The 14,385-nt window shown below is 40.5% G+C and overlaps 1 protein-coding gene and 1 pseudogene across 9 annotated transcripts in view; one reads left to right on the forward strand and one right to left on the reverse strand.

Annotated features, from left to right (window-relative positions):
* Reps2 (RALBP1 associated Eps domain containing 2) overlaps positions 1 to 14,385 on the reverse strand; it is a 258,844-nt gene that overhangs the window by 44,665 nt on the left and 199,794 nt on the right. The window lies entirely within an intron of this gene.
* LOC103749341 lies at positions 12,867 to 13,183 on the forward strand (annotated as a pseudogene).

The raw sequence follows: 14,385 nt of genomic DNA on the forward strand, positions 1-14,385 counted from the left end.
TTTACAGCCAATTTTGAAAGAGATGCATCTTTGCTCTGAAAATTGTTATTGAATATGTCAATGCTGTTGTACTGAAATGCTTCTTCTAAAAAAAGAAAAGAAAAGAAAATAGCATGAGCTTCACATCAAGGCTTAGCAGCTGAATGGTAGAACAAACTACAGAGGTTTCTTTGCTATTTCATCAAATTTTACTACCTACCAGTTTTAGAAGAATGGCAATCCATGAAAGCAGGGAGGCCTCAGTAGCTGGATTTTTCCTCTGTGTATTCAAGAAAATGAAGGGGAAAAGTCTACCACCATGACAATATTGCCTTGTCCAAAACTTTTGGTTGTATGAACCGAAATCCAACTCCTGACTTCAATGAAAGAAGCATATACTTGGGTCATAGTTGATAATTGCAAATAGCATTCTTGCTTACTGAATCTCAAGCTAAGGTTCAATGTATATATTTACATGTATTGCATATAAAATATGCAATATTTTTGTTGCCATTTTATTAGTGTATATTAACTGGTTTCATTAGGACATTTTCATACATGTATATAGTGCATTTTGATCATATTCACTCCTGTTACCTTCTCTTGTCCCCCTCCCCCTCCCACTGAGCCCCTTCCTCTTCCCAACTAGGCCCTCTTCTACATTTATGTCTCTCTTTTTCTTTGTTTCTTTCTCTTTTGGCAACCCAAAGAGTTTCATTAGGCTTGCTTATAAAAACATGGTTTTGGGGAGCTGTTTACAGGGGCACGGGCACCTTACAAGTGGCTATGCACTGAAGAAAATCTCTCCTTCCCCCCAAAACCATTAACTGCCTACAGAGCTTCAGGGAGCAGTAGCTCCATGAGTTCTTTCCCTTCCATGACTAACTTCAATGGGTCTGATTATGTGCCAATCATGTAAGTTACCACAGCTGCTGAGAGTTCAAAAGTGCAATGACCTCCCTCCCACCCTACTTCCTCCAGTTCTTATAGTCTTCCCACCCTCTCTCCTGCAATGTTCCCTGAACCTTGGCGCCGACAATACAGATGTCCCTTTTAGGGCTTCACATTCAACAGTCACTTATTCTCAGCACTTTTGACCAGTTATGAGTCTCTGTATTAAGCACCACCCACTGCAAAAAGAAGTTTCTCTAACCAAAGCTGACAGCAGCAGTAATCTGTAGGTATAAACACAGTTATTTAAAAGGCAATTTGACAGGCACATCATATCCATTTAATAAAACAACAGCAGTAGCTTTCCCACCAGGGCCTATGACCTCCCCAACCACAGACTTTTGACCACATACATAGTGTTTTAATGTTAATACCCCCTACCACAAATGACAAATATTTTCATTCTAATTTTGCAATGAGAAAGCCCGGATAGATAACAAGTTCATAGAAGATGATGCCACTCAGGATGTGAAGAACTGACCTTGAGCTTTGCCTATTCCCAAGGCTGATGAGACAACATGGCCTCTGTTCAGTTGGCTTCCCAGAAAAAAAGGGTAAGCCCAGGAAAGCTAGGCATTCCTGTGCATTCATTTATTCAATTACAGAGATTTTTTCCCCACTTATGCATCATAAATAATGGTAAAAGCATGGGGCTGCCAAAGGTTACATGCTGTCTCCACTCAGATCACCTTTACCTAGATGGCATTATCCAACCCCTCACCCCAGCTGCTGAGTGCTGTCTTCTAAGGATTCACAGATGCTATTTTCTCAATGTAGGGAGCCCACCTCCTAGCCCCAGCCCCAGCCCCAGCAATGCACAGACACTGACTCGTTTGTAGATGAATATAAAGGCAAGTTCCTGTCTCAAGGGGGTTAATTCTGGGATGTAATTTTTGTACCAAAATCCTTCTATGTGGATCAGGCTTGGCTCCTTCCCCTATCCCCACTTCTGTGCCTTTCCATATGGGAATAGCTAATCTTTTTTGTAAGTACCTAACTCCTTGAATTAAATCTCTTCCACTAAGAAATACCATAGTATTTCTTGTTTTCTTTGCCAGACTCAGCCTGATATACATCAATGTTTAGAATCTGGAACTTACACTGGGGGCAACGGGGTCACTGAGAGACTTTAGTAGGGAAGTGACCTGATTTGCTTTGCATTTTCAAAAGATTATTCTGGATCCAGTGAGTAGAAAAGACTGGAAGCAACCCAAACCATATGAAGGGAATCTCATAATAATGCTGAAGAAGAAAACAAGACAAGAGAGGATGGTCATTTAAACCACACTGCAGCCAGGCATGGTGGCACACACCTGTGATCCCAGTAATTAGGATCCAGAGACAGAAGAATTACAAGTCCAAGGATCGCCTAGGCTACATACTGAAACCCTGTCTCAAGAAACTGAAAGAAATAAATAAGGCAATCCAGGTTGGCAAGAATGGAAACAGGCAGATTTGAGCGCTATTTAATCTGGAAACTGATGAAATATTGTAAGTGAAAGAAACGAAGATAAGGATCTCCACTTTTGACCTTGGACGATGAGTAAATGGTTGAGAGAGAAAAATAGCTCAAAGCAGGAGGAAAGAATTATAGTCATACACAAACTGTACATAATTACACAGATGAATCACAACACAGTGCTAGAACAATCCACATAATTCCCTATGGCAGTAGTTCTCAAATGGGGCCACTAAGGGGAGATTAGTCTTATGAATTGTCTAGAACAGGGATAAGCAAGCTTTTTCTATAAAGGGACATACACTAAAAATCCTAGGTTTGGGAGATAGGCAGTCTCTACTGCAACTTTGCTACAGACAACACAATGAGTGGGCATAGCTATGTTCCAAGAAAGCTTACTTTAAAAATATCTGAGGGATATTTTATAGGCCATAGCTAGCCAGCCCTTGATATGAGGGAAAAGAATCTACAGATAAGTTTAAGGAATACTGCCTAGTCTATGTTCCTTGGAGCTTCACGGGACATGTTACACACTCTGTGCTCTGTTGGGGAAAGAAAGTCACTTGCCTTTGCTTACACACAAGAAACAGTTCTCAGACTTACTTGGTTTCATTTCCTTATTCTCATGTTAGTCCCTATTAACATCCAACAGAAGTAATGTTCTGTGGAACACACTTTGGGAAACTGAACACAAGACAGGATTTTAGTGGAATGAGAAAAGAACATTCCATTTGACTTCAAGGCTAAATGTCATTATTCACATTCTATCCTTGGAGAGGATCCATCTCCATGGTGCTTAACAGATCCAACTCATGGATCCCTGCTGCACTGCCTTTCTTCTCTCACTTTAGCCAAAGTGTGGAGGCATGATATGGATTTGTTTTCTGTCAGACAAGAAAGGATTTGTGGTCTTTCTGTCCTTCTCTCCCTGCCTCCCTGCCTCCCTGCCTCCCTCCCTCCTTCCCGCCTGCCTTCCTTCCTTCCTTCCTTCCTTCCTTCCTTCCTTCCTTCCTTCCTTCCTCCTTTCTGCTTTGAAGGAGGCTTTTGCTGTTGCCAACTACTTCTCTATATGAATTTAGTTACTGGGCTCCTTTTAAAAGCTGTTGGAGAAAAACACATAGAGGGCCAGCAAGATGGCTCAGGAGGTAAAGGTACCTACCACCAAGCCTGACAACCTGAGTTCAATCCCCAGAGCCCACACGGTGGAAAGAGAGAACCGACTTCCAAAAGTTGTCCCCTCCTCCACACACACACACGCACATAAAATAACAAATAAATGTAAAAAAAAAACTAACACAGTAGATACCACCTATAACAACACTTGAGGCAGACAAGCATAACATTGATAAATTATGGATTTTTAAGTAACTTAATGCAATATGTTCAGATTCTTGTTCCACTGAGGCAGGCTAGCTTTACAAAAATCCTACTGCCCTGGATCTGATTCTGGGTGCTCATCACACCTCCTATCTGCCACTGCAAAAATTTCAGCAGGTCTTTTTTCAGCCTTCGGTTTCTTGACCAGTCCAATCCACCCTGTACACCACAGAGTAATTAATCTTGCAAAGCACCAGCTCATCTTAACTTCTTTATTTTATGTGTACAAGTATATTGCCTGCATGTGTTTAAGTATACCCCTCTCATGCAATACCTGTGGAGGTCAGAAGATGGTGTAGGATCCCCTGAAACTGGAGTTACGGACAGTTGTTAGCTGTCATGTGGGTGCTGGGAAATGAACTCAGGTCCTCTGCAAGAGCAGCCAGTGCCAAGGTATGGATAATTGATGACATTTTTAAAATTTGCAATGTTCATGTTATTGAAAGATTACACAAAAACCTCAAGGCTTCTTGAACACTTGAAGAACCCAGGTAGATCCCAAGGTTGAGGATCCCAGAAGCAGCAACTAAATCCCAGGGAGAAGAGCAGACAAAGCTGCAGTAGCTTCTGGGGAGCTTTCAGCATCCTGACAGTATTCTAAATGTCAGTGTGTGCCTTTTCCACCTGTGTCCATCTTTGTTCAGCAAGGATCACCACAAAGACATGCCATGAAACCTACACATAGAAGATGTGGAACCAACACCCAGTAGCACACTGGCCACAGCAAACCCTGCCATTCTACAATCAGCCTCCAGGGGATCCAAAGGACTCAATTCTCTGCAAGCCTGTTTACTATGATCCATGACCCAAGTCACCTGTGAGATAGAAATGGACCTGAATTGTGAACACCTGGAAGGCACAATTTATGCCTTGCTTTGATATAAATTTACCCAGTGCTTAATCTACATGCCGACAAACAGAAGGTTTGTAATCAACATGTAGAATGAGCCAGCAATGAACCCAACACTGCTTTGTGTGTCATTGTCCAAGAGGTAACTAGAAGAGCAGAGCACAGTAGGTACTAGGTACAGGCTTTGGAGTAAAGCCCAGGTTGCACCCTTACTCCACATATAAGTTGGTCACACACTTGACCTTTTTAAGATGTAATTTCTTCATCTGCAAAATGAGAATAATCTATCTAATTCACAGCCTTGTGAGGATTAAGCAGAATATCTGTCTAGAGTACTAAGTACAATTATATAACTGTCCAATAATGGAAGATACTATTATAATTAGGATTAAAAGTACAATTGCTTTCTTGGGCATAGTTACTGCTATTGTAAGTAGCATCCAATTCCATGTAAGGGACACACCACACACACACACACACGCACACACACACACACACATGCACACACACACACAAATAGATGGAACTCTTCAGTGAGAACATGTTGGTTCCAGTTTAGATTAAAAGTGACAGACTATCCACAACCAAAATCTGTCCCACTGTATATTACTTCTATCAATCTCGGAGGGGAGAATTTAAAACATACAACTGCTTTAGACTTTCAGATCTCATGGCTACCTTAGCACAGGCAACTCAGACAGCTGGCACCGAACACCTCTGGAGCAGCCCTCTCGCAGTAGATCATTCCAAAATGGGAGACACTGCCAGAGTTACCCAGACACCAGTTGGATGAGAATGGACAATCAGCAACTATAATGGAGAACTAGACCATAGATTCAACAGTCACATGGAGAACCTCTAGGGATTCCAAAAACCCACTGGATTATGGACAACATCCATGAAACACATGTGTTCTTACAACTGAAGGACAGCAGTGCTTTATTTAGGGATAAAAAGAAAATGTTTTGACCATGCCTGAGGTTTGGTTTCTTCAGTTTGCAATGTCTATTAACAGAACAGGGATCTGAGCCAGGTCTGAACTCCATTCTTGATATCACACACCTACAGCATAACCCAAAACATGGGTCTCACAGACATGACCATCTAAGGCAGGGTTGTCAAGAGAGTTGATTTCCCAATGGAAAAGTTGAAGAAAGACACCTTGCCTTTTGCCCTCACAAACAGGCACCTATCACCATCACAATTCAAAGGCATGATGAGGCCTCATAATGAGGCCTCAAGAAAGTCTCTTTGCTGGTCCCCTACCACTGATACATCCCCAGGCATAGCAATGATAATAAAAGTACATACAATTTCAAAGGGCCTTAACATGCTGTCCTCACCCAAAATTTTAACACATTTATATTAATTCCTTTCTTGGTCCCACTGTTCTCTACTAGTGATGGAGTGTTAGGACAGTGTTCTTTCCACTACTTTTAGCTCATAGTTAAGGCAAAGAAAGATGTTCACAGTTGGGCTGACACAGCTCTTCCTGGATGAGCTAACATTCACGAGAGGGATATGGTTTTTTAAAATTCAGTTAGAAGGGCTGGAGAGATGGTTCAGTGGTTAAGAATACTTGCTGCTCTTGAAGGACTCAAGTTTGGTTCCCAGGACCCACATTACAAGTCACAAGCACTTGTAACTCCTGCTCCAGGGGATCTGGTGCCTTTTTTGGCCTCCACAGGCACCTGCACACAGTTGGTGTACATGCATAGATACTCAGGCACATACCATACATATAAAATGAAATAATAAATCTGTTTTTTTAAAAAAAATTAGAAATAGCTTGCTGGAAGGAGAGCTCTAAAATTATTTAAGAGTTAGGAAAAATCTATAAAATAAATTAGCACTGATGAAACTATGCAGGTGGAAAAGGTTAAACACTGATGAAGCATACCTGTGCAAACACTTTGTGAACTTGTGTTGTATTATATATGATAATAAGCAGAACATATACCTACTCTATGACCCATAAATGTCTACTCCATGATGCATAGCCACAAGAAATGAAAGCACCCATGCATTCAGCAGCTTGGACATGAAGGTACATAGCAGCACATCACTGCTAAAATCTGAAAGCTACCTAGTATCCACCAACAGCAGTGAGCAATGATAGATCTGCATATACAGTGGAATACTATATAGCAATGATTACACACAATATGGGTGGCTCATGCAAACATCTTTTAAGCAAAAGCAGTTAGACAATAATATATAGTGCATGACTTAACATCTATGAAGTAGAAAACACATAGCTAGTCTATACTGTTAGAAGTCACAGTGATGCTAACCCTAAAAGTAGGAGACGGGTACAGGAAAGTAGCATGGGAAAGTGCTTTCTAGAGAGCTAATTACATTCTGCTTCTTGATTTCTGTGCATGTTATATGTGTGTATTCAGCTTTAAGAAATTCATTTAGTTGCACATTCCATATACATCCCTCTATATTTCTACATTATTCTTTAAAACAACATAAATCCAGTAGAGCCAATTTCCTGTAATGTCCCTAAAGCGCCACCTAGTGGTATAAACTAAATGTAAACAAGAGAGAAGTTTCACCTCCAGGAACTGCAAACATACCACTGGTTTTAACAGATGTACTGGGATTGGGTCGAAGCAGTGTCTCAGACTACAAGCACTAATGTAATAGCAAGGGGAGGGAGAAGCTCATGTTGGCTGCCACGCAGAATCCTGAGGAAGGATTTAGAGCAGGTAAAGCTCTAGAACAGGGCACTTTGGAATTAGTGAGCTGAGAACGCACATGTCTTCCCAACTGTGCTCATGATCAGCATGGCAGGAGTATTTCCAAAACAAACACCACAAAAATCTACAATCTGAAGCTTCCTCTCCATTCTCCAGAAAGGGTGCAGCAACATACCACTGCTGGACAAAGCAGGGCATTTTGGAGGGAGGGAGGAAAAAAACCTGCTTAGTCTGTTTTCTCTGGGCAGTCTTATTTCATTCTTCACTTTCAAAACACTCGGTTGGGGAGAAGCCAAGTCTTAATTCTTTTAATGATGCTTCAGAAACACTTTGGAAGGTTCAACCATAGCAAGCCTTTGCAGCTGTCAGTTAAATAAAGGGCATTTGCCCAGAAGTTTGCTGGTAAATTCTGAATATGAAAGACCCAGTGTTCAGGGCTGAGAGATGACTCAGCGGTTAAAAGCACTCACTGCTCTTGCAAGAGGACATGGGTTCAATTCCCAGCACCCACATGATGGCTACGAACCGACCTTCACTCCAGTTCCAGGGAAATCCAACGCCCCCTTCTGACCTCCACAGCATTGCATGACATGGGTGCACTCACATACATGGAGGCAATACTCTCGTACATATAAAATTAAAATAATAAAATATAAAAAAGAAAGGTCCACTCTTCAAGGAAAAATTAACAAAGCATACATATGGGCAGCATGATCACTGAGTTAGGAGATTGTGGATTAAAGGACTGATAGGATGGTCCTACCCTGCTTTCCACTCATTTTTCTCATTTGTGTTAGTTTGATCAATGGAAGAATTCTCTTTAGATTCATGTTCCCCATGAAAGGAGCTTGAAGAAAGATGGCCTATGTGTGTCTCTGGCCAAATGGTTCTCCTTCCCATTTCCATTATGAACAGGGGCAAGCAAAAATCTAGACTGGGCCTGCAGGCCACAGCTTGCCAACTCCTTGCTGAAGGCAAGCTCATATAAGGTCACAGGCATGGATAAGAACATGATCCTAAACTAGGTGTGGTGCCGGCACCTGTAACCCCAGTATCAAGGAGGCTGAGACAGAAGGATCTTAAGTTAAAGGCCAGCGTGGACTACATAAGGAGACTCTGCCTCAGAAAAAGCAAAACAAAAACAAAGGGCTGGGGAATTGGCTCAGAGGTTGAGTGCTGCTGTTGCATGTGTGAGGCCTTGGGTTTGACCACCATTACCACCAAAAATCAAACAGAAAGAATAGCAAGAAATTCTACTACAAGTGGTTAACTGGTGCAGCCCAGCACTCATTTGGGCTTCTGGCTACTACTTTCTGGCTATCCTGAGTTTTCTTCATTCTCCAATTAAATCTCATCTTTTGTTCCGTTGGCCTGGAGTGATAATGATTACAACAGCTCTTGTTGAGTGCATTGGTCACATGCCAGCCTCTGTTCCAAGTGATCTACAGGACTTTACTCATTGTGCCATCAAAATAGATACTCCTACTATTTCCATCTACATTTATGTATGAATGATGAAACTGTGGCCTGGAGAGTCTACGTAACTTGCCCAACGTCATAAAGTCAGTAAGAGAAAAGTCAGAAGAGAAAGCTTCAAACCCCAAGCCCATGCTTACTTCCTTTATCTCTCTGACTGCCTCCCTGAGCCCAACCCCCACTGTCTTCCATTGTCATTACCCATCAAGGCCAAAGCTCACTTTTACACCCATCCATCGTCTCCTGACACTTAGAACTGTTTCTTATTTTCTGTCACTTGCGGTGAGGAGTAAAGGGGGTGGTATATGGAAAAAGAGAAATAAACATTCCATGTTGAGGACCTAGAAATCAACTATAACTCTACCCCTGGGGAGAAACTGGGCTATCTTGTTACTGAAAGGGAAAATGGTGGCCAGCAATTGCCTATAATCCTTAGCAACAAGGCATGAAGAAAGGGGCATAATGAGACACACAGACTAGGATACAGTTATACAAAAGCACCACGAGAAACTACAAAATAGACGGGGTTGAGTTTGACTGCCTTTGGAGGGCAAGGAACCATGAAGGAGTAGAGGAGAAGGCTCTTACCCCAATTTTGTGCTCCCACAGATATCATCAAGGTATGGTCCTATAGTAAGTAAAACTCAGTAAACTTACGATAAGCCAATGGCATTGACTAGAGAAACAATGCCAGCTAAGTAAGCTTTATGCAACACAACAATATCATGAGCATAACAAAAAATAATAATAAAATAAAATACCTCAGGTGAGGTAGGAAAAATGGTACTGAGTCTGCCCCCTGAAGTCAGAGGCTACAGTGGTGTTTCGCTGCCTGTAACCCTGCAAAACCAGGATGGAGACTGAAAAAGTGCTCGGGGATGCCCACTTAGGAATAGAATTGACAAGCAAATGTAGATAGTCCCTGACTTACAATGGTTCAACTTGGGATTTACCAGTTTGTGAGGGTGCAAAAGCATCCATGTAACCATTCTGTTTTTCACTTTCAGTATAGTAGTCAATAAATTATAGGAGATAGTCAACACTTTACTATAAAACAGGTTTGTGCTAAATGATTTGGTCCCTTGCAGGCTAATTTAGTATTCTGAACACATTCAAGATAGGCTAGGCTAAGTTATAATGTTCAATTGTATTAAATATATGATGTCAGATGTATTAAATATATTTTGAATTTACAATATTTCCATTTATTATGGGTGTGGGGGATATAACTATCATAAAACAAGGAGAATTTGTACAACATCATAGTATGGTCCTGGGATAAGCTACCATCTGGTACCATCTTTGAGAAGTCTTGATATCCACACCAGACAGAAAGGAAGAACTCAGAGAAATGAGAATGGAGTTTAAACTCATACTCAAATTAAGCCTGCAAGACAAAATTGCAAAAGCATAGAAGACAAAACCTAACATTAATACAAAGATAGTCAAAACCACTAATGATAAAAAATGAAAACAGAATGGATTTAAAATAATTTTAAAATACACAATTTTGTCTAAAACTCTCAAAGGTAAAAGGTACTTTTTCCTATTCATGAAAGAAAAATAGGGAAAAGTAAAATAAGAATAGTTGCTATAAAGATAGATTATAAAACATGTTATCAATCTCAGTGTGGTGGCACAGGCATATAATCCCAGGCCAACAATACAGAGGAAGAACGATAGAGTTTGTGGTCAGCCTGGGCTGTATATTAAGACCTGGATTCCCCAATCAAAATAACAATGACAAAAATACCCTAGAATCAAACAATAGTGATAGAGATATTTTGTTTTGTTTTTTGTTTTTGTTTTGAGACAGGGTGTCCCTGTAGCCCCAGTTGACCATACTGACCTGGATTTCACAGAAATCTGCCTGCCTCTGCCTCTACCTCCCAAGTGCTAAAAATAAAGGCATGTACCACCATGTCTGGCCCTGATAGAGATTTTAAGACAAAATAAAATAAATTCTAGGCTGGAGTTGGAGAAATTGCTCAGAGGTTAAGAGCATGTACTGCTCTTGCAAAGGACCAGAGTTCAGTTCTCAGCACCCACATCAGGCAGCTCACAACTGCCTGTAACTCCAGCTCCAGGGGATCTGATGCCCTCTTTTGGCCTCCACAGGCAACCACACAAACCCCCACACAGACACACATGCATACACCTAATTAAAAAACAAAAATAAATCTTTTTAAAATTTTTAAGTTGTACAGTTATGCACATAATTATTAAGTTAGAAGATGAAGATTTCATTCTATGTCATCCCAGAATGTCACAACTTAAAAAGATGAGCCATTACTAAAAATAAATAGATGTATTGAAAGACATAAAATAATACAGCAATTGGAGTTCAGGAAGAAATAAATGGAGACGCAAAATCCACAGAGATATGATTTGGAGTGTTCTAAAATTAAACACATGATTTTCCAGATGGAAAATGTACACTGTCACCTGGCATAAATAAATTTAAATTTATGACTAGTCACATCACAGTGATATTGAAATATAACATCAAGACTAAAGTTTGAAAAACCACCCTAGAAAAAAGACAAAGTTACTCCAAAGGAACCAAAAATAGATGTGCAGTAGACTCTTCAACAGCGGCAGCAGCGCAATTAACAGCCAAAAAGGAGGAGGCTATGCAATCAAAATCCAGAGGGAAAATAACCCACAGGCTAGAATTCTGAGCACAGCAGAATTAGCATTTAAGAGTGAGAACACTAAGACTTTACCTATCTAAAGAACTGGATGAAAACAACTACTAGATGGCCCATTTCAGCAAACTGTTTATTTGAACCTGACAACTGTTAGTATTACTATAACGATGTCCACAGGCTCTATTTCTGAGATCATGGTCTCTAAAAGTAGCTCCCAACAGTCATTTTCTTCTGGCAAAGATCCAAATGATTTTTTAAAGTTCTAGTCATCATATGAGAGGGCATTTTTTTCCTTTTCTTCACTCTTTAATTATGAAAGGATCTTTTTGCAAAGACTGCATTTCTCCCACCAAAACAGCTACTTGAACTTCTACCAATTCCTTTACAGTGTACCTCAATGCTTAATAGCGCACAACAGTCCTCCTTCTGTTACAACACGTTCAAGGCTTAGGGAAGCTGAGAGCAGAGCAAACTGGCCTAAGTCATTCTGTCCCTCAACTGTGCTTTATAAGACTTTTCATCTACATTTCTTGAACAAAGGAATGCAACACAGAATCAAAGCCCTTCACACTAGAAGGATCCATCTCATCAAATCTTCTCATTTTGTAGGAGTAGCAACAGGAAAAAGGCCTAATTTACCCAATTCCTCCAAGATCACAAAGTCACACCGTAGGAACACTAAGAATATCACCACAGCTAGACATATTAGTATTAGCATACTTAGCACAGTGTTGTACAGCTTGCAGCATGTTCTTATACCATTTTAGATAAAGACAAATCATGGCTTTATGTCTTCTTACCCTAATCACTGAAGTATTCATTAGTATACTGCTGGCCTACACTGTAGGGCAAAACAGAATCATACTTGGGAACAAAATGAAAATGGCATCTTAGATGATAAATTTTTGTAAATTCACTTCAGAATAATTTCAGAGTTTCTCATATACAAAATATAACTCTGGATGCATATTGAATTTATATACTGAGGACTAAGAATTAAGATATTGAATGTAAAGCTGAATGTGCAAACACAGACACCTGCCTTTAATCTCAGCACTTGGGAGGCAGAGGCAAGCAGATCTCTGTGATTTGAGGTCATCCGGGTCTACACAGCAAGTTCCAGGTCAGCCGAGGGTACACAGTGAGAACCTGTCTCAAACAAAAAATTGAGGGGTTGAAGAGCTGTCTCAGTGCTTAAAAGCACTGGCTGCTCTTGCAAAGGACCTAGGCTCAGGTCCCAGCACCCAAATGGAAGCTAACAAACATCTATAATGCCAGTTCCAGAGAAAAGGGGATTCGACATCCTCTTCTGGCCTCTGAAGGCACTTCACGACACAGGTACACTTACATACATGCAGGCAAGATACTAATACACATTAAATTAAATTTTAAAAACGTTGGCCCCTATGGCCTCCACAATGCCCAAGAGGAAGGTCAGCTTGGAGGCAGCAGTCAAGGAGGAGCCCAAGCGCAGATCAGCAAGGCTGTAGGCCAAACCTGCTCCTGCCAAAGTGGAATCCAAGCCAAAAAAGACCAAGTGAAAGGATAAATCTTCTGAAAAAAGAGTGCAGACAAAAAGGGAAAAGGGGAGCAAAGGGAAAGCAGGCCAAAGTAGCCAACCAGGAAACTAAAGACGATCTGCCTGCAGAAAACAGACGAGAAATGAGGAGAGCCAGAAAACCAGGAGAGCCGAGCCTCTGATAAGGGAGAAGAGAAAGACACTAAGTCCAACTGATCTACATCATGTCCATCAGTCTCCCTGTCACCTTTCTTGTACAATTCAGAGGAATAATTTTATCAGCTATTTTGTAAATGCGAGTTTTTTAGTAGCTCTAGAAATATTTTTGAAAGGAGAAAAATCCCACCTCATCCATTTTTAAGTGTAAATGATTTTTTAAGAGGTGAAGTCATTCAGTGGTTGTTTATTTTTTGGTACAACCAGAAAATAGCAGGATACTGAATCATGGGAGGCTGTGACTGTCCTGGGTGTCAGTGTAACATTCCATAGAGGGGATTAGTTTTATATCCTGTGACACTGATCATAATAAATGGCAATTTGAAATCTCAGTCGTGCATTTAACGTGTCTTAAATATTTTAGATGACTTCTAATCCTGTGTTTTTAGTAGAACTATTTTCTAAAAAACAAAACAAAACAAAAATTCACTCCTTGGTCATTGCCCTGTTAGAACTGTGTGTCCTCTGTAACATCTGGTCATGGTGTCCAGTTTTCCTCATAGTTTTGATAATGTTCTATGAAAGATGAAAATCAGAGTGTGTAGCATATCTGATATAAACTTTCAGTGGAAGTAAGGACTCTCAGTGAGCTTTGATGATACTGTTACATGAGGGTCTCTTAAGGAAAATTTACCAAGTTTGAAACTGAAACACCACTGGAATAACTTTTAAAGAGAAACACAATACATGGTTCTTTAGACTTTTGGTATGTGTGTTAAGAATTGTATACGAGGGGGCTAGAGAGACGGCTCAGTGGTCAGGAGCACTGGCTGCTCTTGCAGAGGACCTGGGTTCAATTCCCAGCACCCACATGGTGCTACCAACCACTGGTAACTCCAGTTCCAGGGAGATCTAATGCCCTCTTCTGACCTCCACAGGCATTTCACAACATGGGTGCACTTACACGCATGCAGGCAATACACTCGCCACATAAAATAAAAATAAGAAATAAAATATTTAAAAAAAATAAAAAAGAATTGTGTATGAATTGAAATGTCTGTGTATTGGTCCTCAACCAAAATATCTCAGTACAAAAAAATAAATTTAAGTTGAATGTACTTTTGAAAGCTCACAAATATGACAGTTTGAGTAGGGGAGTAATGAAGAGGTCAGTGGTAGCATCTCACTGTGCATCAGAATAGCCTTTTCTCTGCCTTGAGTTTCAACAGAATTTGAAATGGCTGGTAGTAAAGCTGGGAAGG

The sequence above is a fragment of the Nannospalax galili genome, unplaced genomic scaffold (genome assembly GCF_000622305.1).
Source record: "Nannospalax galili isolate Female #2095 unplaced genomic scaffold, S.galili_v1.0 scaffold325, whole genome shotgun sequence".
In the NCBI taxonomy this organism is placed as follows: domain Eukaryota; kingdom Metazoa; phylum Chordata; class Mammalia; order Rodentia; family Spalacidae; genus Nannospalax; species Nannospalax galili.